Raw genomic sequence first — 15,609 nt, 5'->3', positions numbered from 1 at the left:
TAAAAAAATAAAATATCTAGGAATAATTTAACTAAAGGAGTAAATGACATATGCAGACAACTACAAAGAACTGTTAAAGAAAATCAAAGAAGACTTAAATAAAGGGAAGAATATTCCCTCTCATGGATAAATATCATTGAGATGTCTGTCCTACCCAAACTAATCTACAGATTTAATGCAATCCCAATAAAAATCAACTCAGCATTTTTTAATGAATTGGAAAGACTTACTATGAAATTTATTTGGAAGGGCAAGAGTCCCTGAATATTCAAAGACATATTGATAAAGTACAATGAAATTGGAGGAATCACAATACCTGACTTTAAAGCATACTTCAAAGCTACAGTGGTCAAAACTGCATGGTACTAGCACAAGAACAGACTTAATAATTAATGGAACTGAACTGAGAGTTCTGATATAGATCATGGCATATGCAGTCATTTGATCCTCAGCAAAGCCACCAAGCCCACTCAACTGGGAGAGAATGGCCTCTTCAACAAATGGTGCTTGGACACTGGATATGAATATCCAAAAGAATATCCATCTCACACCTTATACAAAAACTAACTAAAGATGGATCGAAGATCTAATTATAAGAGCCAAGACCATAAAGACCTTGGAAGGTAAGTAGGGATGCTTCTATAAGACCTCGTAATAGGAAATGTCTTCATGAACTTCAAGCCCAAAGCATGAGAAGCAAAAGAAAAAAAGTAGATAAATGGAGCCTCCTCAGAATTAAAACCATTTGCACCAGAAAGGAGTTTGTGATGAAAGTGAAAAGACAGCCTCAACAATGGTAGGAAGTATTTGGTAACCAAATATCTGATAGGAGCCTAATATCCAGCATATGTAAAGAAATCCTATATCTCAAAAATAAAAAGACAACCCATTTAAAAAATGGACAAGTGATTTGAACAGACACTTCTCCAAAGAAGCAATACAAAAGGCTAAAAAGCATATGAAAAGATGCTCAACATCACTAGCTATTAGGGAAATGCAAATCAAAACTACAACAAGATACCATCTTACTCCCATCAGACTGGTGGACATTAAAGAAATCAGAGGACTAAGGTGTTGGAGAGGATGTGGAGTAATGAACACCCTCATCTACACTGGTGGGAATGGAGAATGGCCCAGCGATTGTGGATGACAGTTTGGGATTTCCTCAAAAAACTAACTGTAGTTCTTTCATAAGACCCATCAATTCCACTGCTGGGTACATATCCAGAAGAACTGAAAACAAAGACAAGAACTGATCATGCACAACAATGTTCATAGCAGCATTATTCACTATTGCCAAAACTGGAATCAACCCAAATCCTCATTAAGAGATGAATGGATAATCAAAATATAGTCTATACATACAATGGAAGATTATTCAACTCTAAGAAGGAATACAGTACAACACATGGGATAACATGAATGAATCTGAAGGGCCTTATGTTGAGTGAAGCAAGCCAGGCATTGAAGGAGAAATATTACATGACCTCTTTGATAAGAATTAAGTTAAGTGAGCCAACTCAGGGAGCTAGAGTCTGGAAGATAGGTTTACAGGAAATAGAAAGGGAGAAGAAGATTGTGACCCGATGCCCATAGGGGTGAAATCTATGATAAGGTGTGAGTAGTTGTGCAGTAAAGGGATATGACAGGGGTGTAGGGATACTATTAGGTTGGGTGGTGCAAGCTTGACAGGGAGCTAGGGTAGGGAGGATGGGTTGGATGGTCCATGGAAATGGGGGAAAGGTTGGGGAAGGTAGGTGAACACTGGGGATTGGCAGGTATGTGGTTGAAACTACAATGCTGAGAAAATTGTTTTGGCAATATGACAAGGAAGGGCTACTGGTTTACAGTGTTGGATGGAGGTACATTTGGGACAGGGCACACCTGGGGCAGTATTCTAGAGAAGGTGCAAGTGATGATTTTGTCATAATGTGTTGGATCAGTGGAGGGAGACCCACATAATGAGTGGAAAGGAGTTAAATTCCCATACCGGGGAGTCTTGATATGTTCTCACACACAGTGGAGGGTGTCTCTGGAGAGTATGGGTGGTTCCTAATAGGGGAGGACAGACTACTGTGTCAAGCCATGAGCATTGTTGCAAGAATTACAAATCTTGTCCTTCAAAGAGTGAAGCCTTGTGGGCACAGTGGGTCCTGAGGGGAGAGGAAGGAAAGGGATCAATGGAAGAGTAGGTATTTAGGGTCAAAGGAAGTGTTCTCTATGATCTTGCAATGATGGATACAGGCCATGTTAAATTTCATCAAAAATGCATAAAGGTATATGGTCTAAAATGTAAACCATAATAGAAACCACTGACCATAGTTTGCAGCTATGTTTTAATATTTGTACATCAGTTGCAACAAATGTACCATCCACATGTGAAAAAGGTTCTTAACAAGGAAAGGGGAAAAATGGGGAGATGTTGGGTATATGGGAGTCCCCTATATTCTGTATGTGACTTTACTGTGACCTAAAACTTCTCTGAAAACAAAATGAAAAAGGAAAAATACTGGGGAAGTAATGGAAGAAAATGTAACTGTACATATAGGACAACATATATTACAGTGATGAAAGGCAAAACTTAATTTTTTAACTATTTTTTCATTTTTAAGGCCCCTTTTTTAACCTTAATTTAGTTTTAGTTTTCTTAAATTATTTTATTTCTGATGTTTAAACCTTTCGTTATTATTTCATTTTTCTATTAAGCAAATTTGAAAACATTCTTGGCTTCATTTTTGAAGAAGTTTTAGATCACAAAAGGGTTACAACTATGGTAAGGGAGGACCATTGGTGTGGGGTGTCTGTGATGAAGGATACATGGGAGGAAGTTCACCTGGGGATATATACAAGGCATATAAATATGTTCAAATGTCCATGGAGCATTGCCACAGTGGGTAGATATTCACACAGTAACTGAAAGAATATTGAAGTCATACCTTGGGAGCTCTGCCACATTCTCTAATGCTACAGCAACAATCCCCCAAGGAGCGAGGACTAGTGAAAAAGGATGGCCCATTGATATATCCTTGAGATTGATGACTATGCTTATGCACTTTTTGCTCTTAAATTTGCAACTTAGCCTAGTGATGTAGGATACCTAAGAGTTATTTCCTGAGAGCCTCCATGTTGTTCAAATGTGGCCTCTCCCTAAGCCAAACTCAGCATATAAATGCATTACCTTCTCCCCCAATGTGGGACATGGCTCCCAGGAATGAGCCTCCCTGACACTGAGGGATTACCATCAAGCACCAGCTGATGATGCAACTAGAAAAGGACACTGAACTAAAGGGGGGGGGGAAGGTAAAAAGATACATGAGTTTATATGGCTAAGAGACTTCAAAGTAAGCCAGGAGGCCATCAGAGATTTACACTTAAAATGTCTCTGCAGGATGTCATAGACTGCCAAAGCAGATGCTACCACAAATAGTGGGACACCTGAGGGATCCAGAGATACCCAGCTCATATGTTCAGGGCAGATAGCTGCAGAGATCGATGCTTGGCTACTGGGTCCTCCTTTGGAGTTTGTGCTCCCAAGTGTGACAGAGTTGGATTCAAATGTGACTTCTCTACACATGCCTCTTCTATCTCTTTTATTTGAACCTATAGTTGAAGCTGGAATTGGTAGGTGTACATCCAAAAGACTTGAATCTCTGGATGGTTCATGTGTCAGCTGGGCCCTTAGCCTCAGTGGAGGTGTAACATCTACTCTCCTGTTCATTGGCCTCACCCAGGACAACTAACAAGGAGGTGGGGATGGACAACCACCATACCAAGGAACTGAGAAAGTCAAATGCAGGCAAGAAAGTCTCATCTATTAGCCAAATGAGATCAAAGTCACCTCTCAGGTAGAGTAGGCATCACCATTCCAGAATCCTCAGGATTGGGGAATAAAATATAGATTAGTGTGGACTTACTGGTGTTCTACTATAGACTTACTGTGGTTCTATCAATGGAAAAACTATTCATTGATGTGGAGACAATGGCCACTGGTGGTGCTGAAGTCAGGGAGAGGGAAAAAGAGGTATAATATGGGGGCATTTTCAGGACTTGGAATAGACCTGAATGACATTGCAATGACAGATACAGGCTGTAGCAGTTTGACATTATGGATGAATTCCAAAAAGAAATATCGGATTATGTATGTAAACTGATCTTTTTTGGGGGGGCATATTAAATTATGTTGGATTCATAGGTTTACTTGATTAGGTAATTATGTTAGACACTTGTGCCAGAAGGGCATTGAGTCCCCACCCTTTGGTGAGCAGGGACACACAGATAAAAGGCCAGGCAAAGGACAGAGTTAAGGGTTCTTAATTTTGTAATTTTGATGTTGGAGTTTGATGCTGAAGCTGGAGCCCTGGGAAGCAAGGAACCCTGAACCCAGAGAGAAGCAATACCCTGGGAGGGAAGAAACACAGGAAGCCTGAACCCTTGCAGATGCCAGCAGCCATCTTGCTCCAACACGTGAAAATAGACTTTGGGGAGAGAAGTAACTTATGCTTTATGGTCTGCTATCTGTAAGCTCCTACCCCAAATAAATATCCTTTGTTAAAAAAACAACCAATTTCCGGTATTTTACATCAGTACCCCTTTGCCTGATTAATACATAGGCCATTATATATTCTGCCATAACCTACAGAATTGAGTGTGAGAGAGTGTAAACTACAATGTAAACTATAACCCATGCTTAGTTGCAATGCTTCAAAATCTGTTCATCAATTGTAATGAATGTAGCACACTAGTGCAAGAAGTTGGTGATGTTGGGAACAGTGGGAGGTGTAGGGAGTAGGGCATATGGGAATCTCTCATATTTTTTAATGTAACATTTTATGTAATCTAAGGATCTTTTAAAAATAAAATTAGAAAAGACACAAAGGCCTCTGAGCTGACTACAAAGGGGTATCCAGGGATCTACCATCCCCGGAAAGGGGAGAGAGAGGGGCACAACCTAAGGCTGACAGCTTCTGACCCACAATTCTGGTCTGCTGTGTCCCATCAGCTTTTCCAGGCTGACTGGGACCACACTGTTGTCTACCTTGGGCTACTAAACAAGACTGGAGAAATTCAACACTCTCAATCTCCCTCTCTTATAGCCGGGGTTGATTGTTGAGGATGTACCTTCCCAGGAAACAGGAGAGAGAGGGACACAATCTAAGGCTGACTCATCTTTGGACCCACAAATTTGGTCTGTTGTGTCCCATGGGCCCTTCCAGGTCAGAGAGGCCTTGCCATTGTTTGCCTTAGGAGGCTGCAAGGGAGTAAAGAAATATGACCCTCTCAATCCCCTCTATGAATGGGGACTGATTGTTGAAGATGCAGAAGGGAGTGGAATTATTTCTTACCCAGAAAATGGGAGGGAGCTGCCAGAGAAGGCTAGAGACTTTTTAATAAGAAAGTTCAAATTACAAGGCTCTTAGGTGCCAGGGAGGAGCCTTTCAGATTGATCCAGGCTGTGTTACAGCAAAAACACTCTAAACAGGCACTGAACTGAGAGGACTGCCAAAGAGTGCCACCTGCTGGCAGAACTAGGTAGTACATATGAGAAAATAAAAAATAAATGAGAGATTTTCTGACATTTATAACTTTCCTCCCAACGCCCTAGGAAGTAGGTCTGCAACCCATTACTGGGTGCAGAGTGCACCTTTGAGCAACTAACAGGGACAGCCCTAATGATCCAGGTTGAATCAAGAATCAAAGAGCAACAGTAACACACAGCCTCCTGCCACTAAATCCCAACAAAAGACAAAGAAATTGAGCATCTGAGTAAACTACATACTAATCAGGTGCCTAGAATCAGCAAAAATTTATGAACCAGAAGAAGAAAATGGAAGACATAGTCCAGGAAAAGGAATATATCAAAGTCCCAGAAGAGATGCAGGATTTGAGAGAACTAATTAATGAGATGCATATTAATTTCTAAAATTAAATTCATGAGTTGAAAGACAATTTGGCTAAAGGGATGAATGACATCAAGATGTTGAGCAAGCAAAAGCAGAATTTGAAATGTGGAACAGAAAAGTAACAGAGCTCATGGGAGTGACATCAAAAACACATTAAAGATCTACAACAATTTCAGGCAGACTTGAAATGACAGAAGAAAGTATAAGTGATACCAAAGACAGAACAGCTGAAATTGAAGAGAGAAAAGAACAGAGGGAGGGAAAAAATGGGAAAAAATTGAGCAGAGATTCAAGGAGATGAATGGCAACAGAAAACACAACAACATACATGTCATGGGAGTTCCAGAAGGAGAAGAGAAGAGAAAAGGGTTAGAAAGAGTTTTTAAGGGAATAGTTAAAATTTCCCAATGCTCACAAAAGGAATGACCCTGAATGTCTAAGAAGCCCACCTTATCCTAATCAGAATAAATCCAAATAGACATACTCCAAAGCATATATTATTCAGAATGTCAAATGGCAAAAATAAAGAGAAAATTCTGAGAGCAGAAAGGGAAGCAAATCATCACATACAAGGGATGCCCAGTAATAGTGTGGATTTCTCATCAGAAACCATAGAGGTGAGAAGACAGTGGTATGATGCAATTAGGAGACTGAAAGAGAAAAACTGCCAGCCATGAATTCTGCACCCAGCAAAACTGTCCTCCAAATATGAAGGTGAGTATAACATATCCACAAACAGAAACTAAGAGAGTTTGTAAAAAAGAATCCAAATTGCAGGAAATAATAAGGAAGCCATAGAGCCTGAAAGAAAAAGAAGAGAAAGACCTGGAGGAGAGTAGAGAAAAAAGAAGAGCAGAATGGATAACCAAGAAGAAAAAGACCAAAATATGACATGACACATGAAAACCAAAGAATAAAATTTAGGAAGTAAACAATGCATTTACAGTCCTGTCATTGATTGTTAATGGATTAAATGCACCAAACAAAAGATAAAGATTGACAGGATGGATAATAAACACATAAGCCATCCATATGCTGCTTACAAGAGACCCACCTTTGACTCACAGATACAAACCAGCTATAAGTAAAAAGTTGGAAAAAGATACTCCATGCAAATAGTAACCAAAAAAGAGCAGGGCAGCTATACTATTATTGGACAAAACAGACTTGAAGTGAAAAAACGTTACGAGTCAGAGAAGGCCATTATATATTAATAAAAAGGACAACCCACCAGGAAGATATATTTATGCACCTAACCAGGGTGCCCCAAAATACATAAGACAAACTCTGTCAAAACTGAAGGGAGAAACAGGCATCTGTACAATAATCACTGGAGACTCTAATACACCACTCACATTATGAGACAGAACAACTGGACAGAAGATCAACAAGGAAACAGAGAACTTAAAGAACAATAAATGAGTTAGACCTAACAGACACACAGAATGTTGCATCCAAATGCAGCAGGCTATACATTCTTCTCATGTGCCCACGGATCCTTCACCAGGATACACCACATGTAGGGCACACTGCAGGTCTCAATACATATGAAAAGAATGAAATTATACAAAGCATCTTCTTAGATCATAATGGAATGAAATTGGAAATCAAGAATAGACAGGAAAAAGGTAACTTTGCAACTGTGTGGAGTCTAAACAACACACTCTTAAATGATCAGTAGATCAAAGAAGAAATTGCAAGTGAAATAAGTAAATGTATAGTCAAATGAAAATGAGAACATAAATTACCAAAACTTAAGGGATACTGCAAAGCCAGTCTTGAGAGGGAAATTTATAGCCCTAAATACCTATATTAAAAAAGAAGAAAGAGCTAAACTCAAAGACTTAACTGAACACCTAGAGAAATTGGAAAAGAACAGCAAACCAATCCTCAAAGCAAGCAGAAGGAAAGAAATAATAAAGATGAGAGCAGAAATAAATGAAATTGAGAACAACAACAACAACAAAAATAAATAAAATCAAAACCAAAAGCTGGTCCTTTGAGAAGATCAGTAAAATTGACAAATCACTAGCAAGATTAACAAAGGAGAAAAATAGGCAAATAAATATAATCAGAAATGAAAGGAGGGAAGTAATGACTGACCCCACAGAAATAAGAATCAAAAGATGATACTATGAGAAACTGTATGCCAACAATGACAACCTAGAAATGGGAAAATTCCTAGAAAGGCACAACCAACCTACACTGACACTACAAGAAATACAAGAATTAACAAACCAACCACATTTAAAGAGACTGAATCCATCATCAAACACCTCCCAAAAAGGAAAAGCTCAGGACCAGATGACTTCAGAGATAAATTCGACCAAACATTTCAAAAAGAATTAACAACAATCCTGTTTAAACTCTTCCAACATGATGAAGAGGAGGGAAAATTACCCCACTCTTTTTAAGAAGCCAACATCACCCTAACACCAAAGCCAGATAAAGACACTACACGGAAAGAAAAGTACAGACACATCTCTTCAATGAACACAGAGATGCAAAAATTCTCAACAAAATATTGACAAATTGAATCCAGCAGCATTATCGAAGACTTACACATCACGACCAAGGGGGATTTGTTCCTGGTATGCAAGGCTAGCTCAACATTTTAAAAAAAAACATCAACATAATACACCACGTTAAAAAAAAATTGAAGGGAGAAAACACATGGTGATCACAATAGACACAGGAAAGGCATTTGACAGAATCCAGCATTCTTTCTTGGTAACAAAAAAACACTTCATAAGGTATGAATAGAAGGAAAATGCCAAAATATGATAAAAGGCATATATGAAAAACCCATAGTCAACATTGTACTCAGTGGGAAAGGTTGAAAGCTTTCCATCTAAGATCAGGAACTAGACAAGGATGCCCACTATCACCACTGCTATTCGACATTGTACTACAAGTTCTAGCTAGAGCAATTAGAGAAGAAAAAAAAATTAAAGGCATCCAAATAGGAAAAGGGGACATAAAACTTGCATCATCAGTGGATGACATGATCCTATATTTAGAAAATTCTGAAATGTCTACAACAAAACTACTTGAGATAATAAATGAGTTCAGCAAAGTGACAGAATACAAGATCCACATGCAGAAATCAGTGTTCTTGTACAGTAGTACTGCACAATCTGAGGAGAAATCAGGGGGAAGATTCCATTTACAATAGCAACAACAAAAAAAATCAATATGTAGGGATCAACTTAGTCAAAGAAGTACAGGACCTAGACAAGGAAAACTACAAAACAGTAGTAAAAGAAATATAAAATGACCTAAACAAATGGAATGACACTCTGTGTTCACATATTCTAAGACTAAATATCGTGAAGATGTCAATCCAACCTAAACTGATTTACAGATTCAATGTAATACCAATCAAAATTCCAACAGCCTACTTGACAGAAATAGAAAAGGCAATTACCAAATTCATTTGGAAGGGAAAATGCACCCAAGTAACCAAAAGCATTCTAAAAAAGAGCAACGTGGGAGGAATTTCACTGCCAGACCTTGAGACATATTACAAAGCTATGGTGATCAAAACAGCATGGCACTGGCATAAAGAGAGACTCATCAATCAGTATAATAGAATTTAGAGTCCAGAAATAAACCCTCACCTCCACGGTTAACTAGTTTTTCAGACACCTACCAAGTCCATGTTAATACGGAAAAAGTCCCCTATCTTACATCCCATACAAGAATCAACTCAAAATAGATCAGAGACCTAGATATAAAAGGACCATAAAACTGCTTGAAGAAAATGTAGGGAAACATCTTAAAGACCTTGTGCTACATGGTGGTTTCTTGGACCTTACACCCAAAGCACATGAAACAAAAGAAAAAATAGATAAATGGGACCTCCTCAAAATTAAACATGTGTATACCTTAAAGGACTTTGTCAAAAGGGTGAAAAGGCAGCTGCCTCAGCAAAAGGAAATACTTGGAAATCACATGTCCAATAAGGGATTAATATCCATGATATGTAAACTCAAAAATAAAAAAGACTCAATTAAAAAATGGGCAAAAGATATGAGTAGACATTTGTCCAAAGAAGAAATCCAAATGGCAAGAAAACACATGAAAAAATGTCCAATATGAGTAATGATTAGGGAAATGCAAATCATAACTAAGAGATATCTTTTCACACTTATCAGAATGGCCACTATTAAAAAGTCAGAGAACTACAAATGTTGGAGAGGATGTGGAGAGATAGGAACTCTTACGCACAATTGGTGGGAATGCAGAATGGTAAAACCACTGTGGAGGACTGTTGGACAGTTCCTAAAGAAGTTGAATATAGGGAAGTGGACTTGGCCCAGTGGTTAGAGCATCCATCTACCACATGGGAGGTCCGTGGTTCAAACCCCAGGCCTCCTCGACCCATGTGGAGCTGGCCCACGCACAGTGCTGATGCACACAAGGAATGCCGTGACACGCAAGGGTGTCCCCTGCATTGGAGAGCCCCACGCACAAGGAGTACACCCCATAAGGAGAGTTGCCCAGTGCAAAAGAAAGTGCAACCTGCCCAAGAATGGTGCTGCACACATGAAGAGCTGACACAACAAGATGATGCAATGAAAAGAAACACTGATTCCCATGCTGCTGTCAACAACAAAAGTGGACAAAGAAGAAGATGCAGCAAATAGACACAGAGAGCAGACAACTGGGGCAGGGTGGGGGTGAGGGGAGAGAAATAAATAAATCTTAAAAAGAAAAAATAGAAGTTGAATATAGATTTGCCAGTGACCCAGCACTATCACTATTGGGTCTACACCCAGAATTGAAAGCAGTGATACAAATACACATCTGCACACCCATGTTCATAGCAGTGCTAGTAATGATGTCAAAAGCTGGAAAGAACCCAGGTGTCCATCAACTGACAAATGGATAAACAAACAGTGGTATATTCCCACAATGGAATACTTAAGAAGTACTTAAGAAGAAATGGGCAAGTGGATTTGGCCAGACAGGGCATCTCCCTACCACATGGGAGGTCCAAGGTTCAAACCCAGGGCCTCCTGATCCATGTGATGAGCTGGCCCACGCACAGTGCTGATTTTCCCAAGGACTTCTATGGCACGCAGGGGTGTCCCCTGCATAGGGGAGCCCCACGTGCAAGGAGTGTGCCCTGTATGGAGAGCCACCCAGCATGAAAGAAAGTGCAGCCTGCCCAGGAGTGGTGCCACATACACGGAGAGCTGACAGAACAAGATGATGCAACAAAATGAGGCACAGATTCTGGGTGTCGCTGACAAGAATACCAGTGGACACAAGAAGAACACACAGCAAATGGACACAGAGAGCAGACAACTGGGGGTGGGGTGGGGAAGGGGAGAGAAATAAATAAAAATAAATCTTAAAAAAAAAAAAGAAGTCCTAAAACATTTGACAACATCAATGAACCTGGAGGACATTATGTTGAGTGAAGCAAACCAGACACAAAAGGACAAATACAATAAATACAGGATCGTTATGAATTAAATATATTACATAACATATTGTATGATTCCATTTATATAAAATGTAAATATAAATCAATTTATAGAGGGGGGAAAAAAGTATCTGTGCAAGAATAGCCAAAAAGAGGAGCTGTGAACAGTACGGGAAGCACATATAGAGAAGTGATGGATTTACTTTTTTAATATTATTCAAATTAAGAAAATGCTGTAATAATGATGGAGGTGATGAATGCACAACTATGTGACGGTGCCAAATACCACTGATTGTGCTGTGAACTGTATGCTTTGTTTGTTGATACGTATCGATAAAAATGATTTGTTAAAAAAAAATGACAAACAGCACTTAAAAATGGGAAACTATGTAAATAACACTTTCACCAGAGAAGAAACATTCATTTCTTTTCATCACTAGGGAAATACAAATTAAAATCTGCTATGACTTATCATATTAACATAGTAAAATGGCTAAAATCAAGAAAGATAATACCAACTGTTAAAGAAGATGTGGAAAACCTGGAGCCCTCATACATTTCTAGTGAGAATGTCAAAAGGTGCTACCACTTTGGGAAACATTTTTGTCAGTTTCTTAAAAATACAAACTTACATCATTGTTGCTAGTTCCACTCTGAGATATCTATCCAAGACAAATTGCTGTGCCATGATTCCCACAGCAAGTTCATGGCCGCCAAAACTGAGGAAAAAACACAAATGCCTATCACCCGGGGCTTGGATAAGAGAAGGTGGTACATCGTAAATAGCTCTGCAGCTCTACCTAGGTAATTTCATTCACTAACTTTCACAGATAAACAAGTTATCCGCGTCTGGAAAAATGCCAAAGACTGAAGCAGGCCCCGAGCCCCCGCCGCCCCCGCCCCCGCGAAGGCAGCCCCCAAACCCCCGGCCCCAAACCGCGCAGAGAGGGCAGGACCTGCGGGGGCGCCGCGCACAACCGTCCAGCGAGCGGGAGCTTCCGGGCCGCGCAGCTGGGCGCTCCCTCAGCCCAGGGCGGGGACGGCCGCTCGCCCGCTTTTCCACGCTGCCGGCGGCCCCGCAGCCCCGCGCCCCTCCGCGCCCACGGGCCGCCCCGCCGCCGCCAGGTGGGGTCCGCACACGGGCCGGGCTCCAGACCGGGCGCAGGCGGGCGTCTGAGGAGGGGCCGTGGGCTCCGTCTGAGGGTTCCGGGCAGTGCTCGCTACCCGCCCCTGGGCCAGACACGCCCCTCCCCACGCACGGGGGACCCCCGCACTCAGGAAGCCCCGCACACGGGGAGCCCCGCGCGGCGCCTAGGCCTGGCCCGAGCACCAGGACACCACCCGGACCCGAACACCAGATGGTCAGAAAGGTGCCGCCGCCGCGCCGCGTGCTGGGCGGGGCCTCAGGGGGCGGGGCTTAGCGGCCAGGGGCGGGGCTGAGCGCTGGGGAAAGCGGCTGCGCGGCCAGCAGCGGGGCTGAGCGCCCGCCACGCTCTTACCAGGAGCCCCACCCCAGCCGTGGCCGGAGGTGGACCCGCGCATACTTGGGGCTCCTGCTGCTCCCGTCCCACTAGACTTTGGGGGCCCCTACCTGCGTCCTCTGGGAGGAGGGTCTCCCCACGCCCGAGATCCGGCCAGCGCCTGGCAGCCACGCGGATCCCCCTTGCCAGGAATGGGGACGACTCCCGGGAGGAGCTGCCGGCTCCCCCCTGTTGTGAAATAAATATTCTTCTACATCACAGAAGACTGAAGTTCAGGGTGCAGCGCAATAAAGGGCAGCAGGAGGTGCACTGGGTGGGGGAAGCGGGGAGTCTCATTGTAAACAGATGGTTACTGGCTCCTTTTTAGCTAACAGGTCATGATTCTGGGACCCAAGATGATAAAAATAGTTAAAATGGACAGAATTATTGTAGTTTCCCAAGATACACAGGATTTTTAAAGTGGAAAATCTTCAAGGGAAATTAAGACCTATGAAATGCTATGGTTATAAGTGAATCAACACTTGGACTATTTTAGAGGGACAAACTATCAGTAATTCATCTTTTAGGACTTGTGTAATCACAGATTATTCCTGTAATGTCAAAAAACTATCATATAAATGGAAACTTAAAAAAAAATTTTTAATTGCCTTTTTTAAGCTACCTTGATCATAAGAAATGTTACATTAAAAAATATGAGGTTCTCACCCCCCTACCCCCCACTATACTATGCAAATAAAGAGAGACAGAATGATAATTAATGCTGGCAGGGGTTGAGGGAGTGGGGAAGGTGGAGTAAGTCCTTTTGGGTCTATGAGATTTCCTTTGGAGTGGATAAAAATGTTCTGAAATTAGATAAATTTGATGCACAACATAGTGAATGTACTAAATGCCACAGAATGTACTGTTAAAATTGTTAATTTTATGTTATGTCACTTTCACCTAACAAAAAATATACAGATAATGTGAAGTGGAGGAAAAAGAAACTCTCATAATTATAATGCTCTTTGGTGCTTGATAGGAACACTTTCTTTCTACTATATCTCTCACCTGCACAGGTCTGAGTTGTCACCTGCTGATGGTAGAGTTCCATGCCATCCAAATGGAGAAGGTATGCCTACATTGCAAAGGAGCCACAAAAATCCTGACTGGTTCCTGTTCAAGGAATAGGTTTCTCTAGTTCTAAAAATGGCTAAAAACTAGGGTGTTAAGTTAAACAAGTATTATCAACACAGACATACTCAAGAGTGAATTAGGAGGAAAAAGGAATTTTGCAATTGAGCAAGTCTCTTGCTAGTCTTCATTACTAGAACCAATTAAAGCATTTTTCTTTTCTGCTGTAGTACAGAGCCTGGTCAGAGGGTTTTTCTCCTAGCTCACTTAAGCTTCTGCTGTTCTGTTAGTGCCTTTGCAAGGTCCTCTCTGACCACATGAACCTTCCCTGCCATTCTTTATGTCCCATTTCTCCCCTCCTCCCTCCAGTTCCTCCTCCCCCTCCTCCCCTTCTCCTCCTACCTCTTCTCTGTCTTCTCTCAGGCTTTTCTAAGCCACAAGAGGCCTCATTTCCATTGTCATAGAATCCTCAAATCCCAAAGAACTGCAGAATCATTCATCAAAGTTTGCAAGTTTTTCTTTTACTTGTGTAGAGGACATGATCTTTTTTGGTTACTGTTTGCATGGAGTATCTTTTTCAAAGATTTCACTTTCAGCAGTTTTTATCCCTGGATCTAAGGTGAGTCTCTTGTAGGCAGCACATGGATGGCTCATGTTTTTCCATCCATTCTGTCAGCCTGTATCTTTTTTTTAAGATTTACTTTATTTATTTCTATCCCCTTCCCCCTCCATTGTCTGCTCTCTGTATCCATTTACTGTGTGTTCTTCTGTGTCTGCTTGCATTATCTGGCAGCACTGGGAAACTGTCTCTTTTTTTGTTGCATCATCTTGCTGTGTCAGCTCTCCATGTGCAGTGCCACTCTTGGGTGACGTGCACTTTTTTTCACATGGGGCAGCTCTCCTTGTGGGGCGTACTCCTTACACATGAGGCACTGCTATGTAGGGGCACCCCTGCATGGCAGAGCACTCCTTGAGCACAGCAACAGTGCCTGTGGGCCAGCTTACCACACAGGTCAGAAGGCCCTGGGAATTGAACCCTTGACACTCCATGTGGTAGATGGATTCTCTAGCAGGTGAGCCATGTCTGCTTCCCAGCCTATATCTTTTGATTGGGGAGTTTAATCCATTCACATTCAATATTATGGTAAATGCATTATTTACTTCTATCATTTTATTCTTTGGTTTTCATATGTCATGTCTTATTTCTGCCTGTATTTTTGCTCTTTTGATTATCCTTTCTGCTATTCTTTCTTTTATAATCTCTTCCAAACCTCTCTCTCCTGTCTTTTTCTGTCAGGTGGTAAGGCTTCCTTTAATATTTCCTACAAAATGGAATCATTGTTATGAATTCTCTTAATTTCTGTTTTCTTTGCATTTTAAATGCACCTTCATATTTGATGGCCAATTTTGCTGGATAAAAATTTCTCAGCTGGCAGTTTTTCTCTTTTAGTATCCTAATTATATCATGTCATTGTCTTCTCTTCTCCAAGTTCTGATGAGAAATCCACAATAAATCTTTCTGGGCATCCATTGTATGTGATAGTTTGCTTCTCCATTGCTGCTGTCAGAAATTTCTCTTTATCTTTAATGTTTGGCAATTGGAGTAGTCCTATTAGACCTACTATGAATCTGAATAGACCTATCGGAGTAGGTCTATTCACATTTATTCTGATTGGGGTACACT

At 41.2% G+C, this 15,609-nt stretch overlaps 1 long non-coding RNA gene across 1 annotated transcript in view; it reads right to left on the bottom strand.

Annotated features, from left to right (window-relative positions):
* The window catches only part of LOC131277865 (uncharacterized), a 57,453-nt gene extending 44,442 nt beyond the window's left edge, over positions 1–13,011 (bottom strand). Inside the window, exons 1-2 of the long non-coding RNA XR_009184895.2 lie at positions 12,926–13,011; positions 11,967–12,053 (exon numbers count right to left, since the gene is read on the bottom strand). This is a non-coding gene — a long non-coding RNA (uncharacterized lncRNA). The remainder of the gene's footprint in view (positions 1–11,966; positions 12,054–12,925) is intronic.
* Between the last annotated feature and the right edge of the window lie 2,598 nt (positions 13,012–15,609).

The sequence above is a fragment of the Dasypus novemcinctus genome, unplaced genomic scaffold (assembly GCF_030445035.2).
Source record: "Dasypus novemcinctus isolate mDasNov1 unplaced genomic scaffold, mDasNov1.1.hap2 scaffold_69, whole genome shotgun sequence".
NCBI lineage: Eukaryota > Metazoa > Chordata > Mammalia > Cingulata > Dasypodidae > Dasypus > Dasypus novemcinctus.
This window is presented reverse-complemented; position numbering and strand designations above follow the sequence as displayed.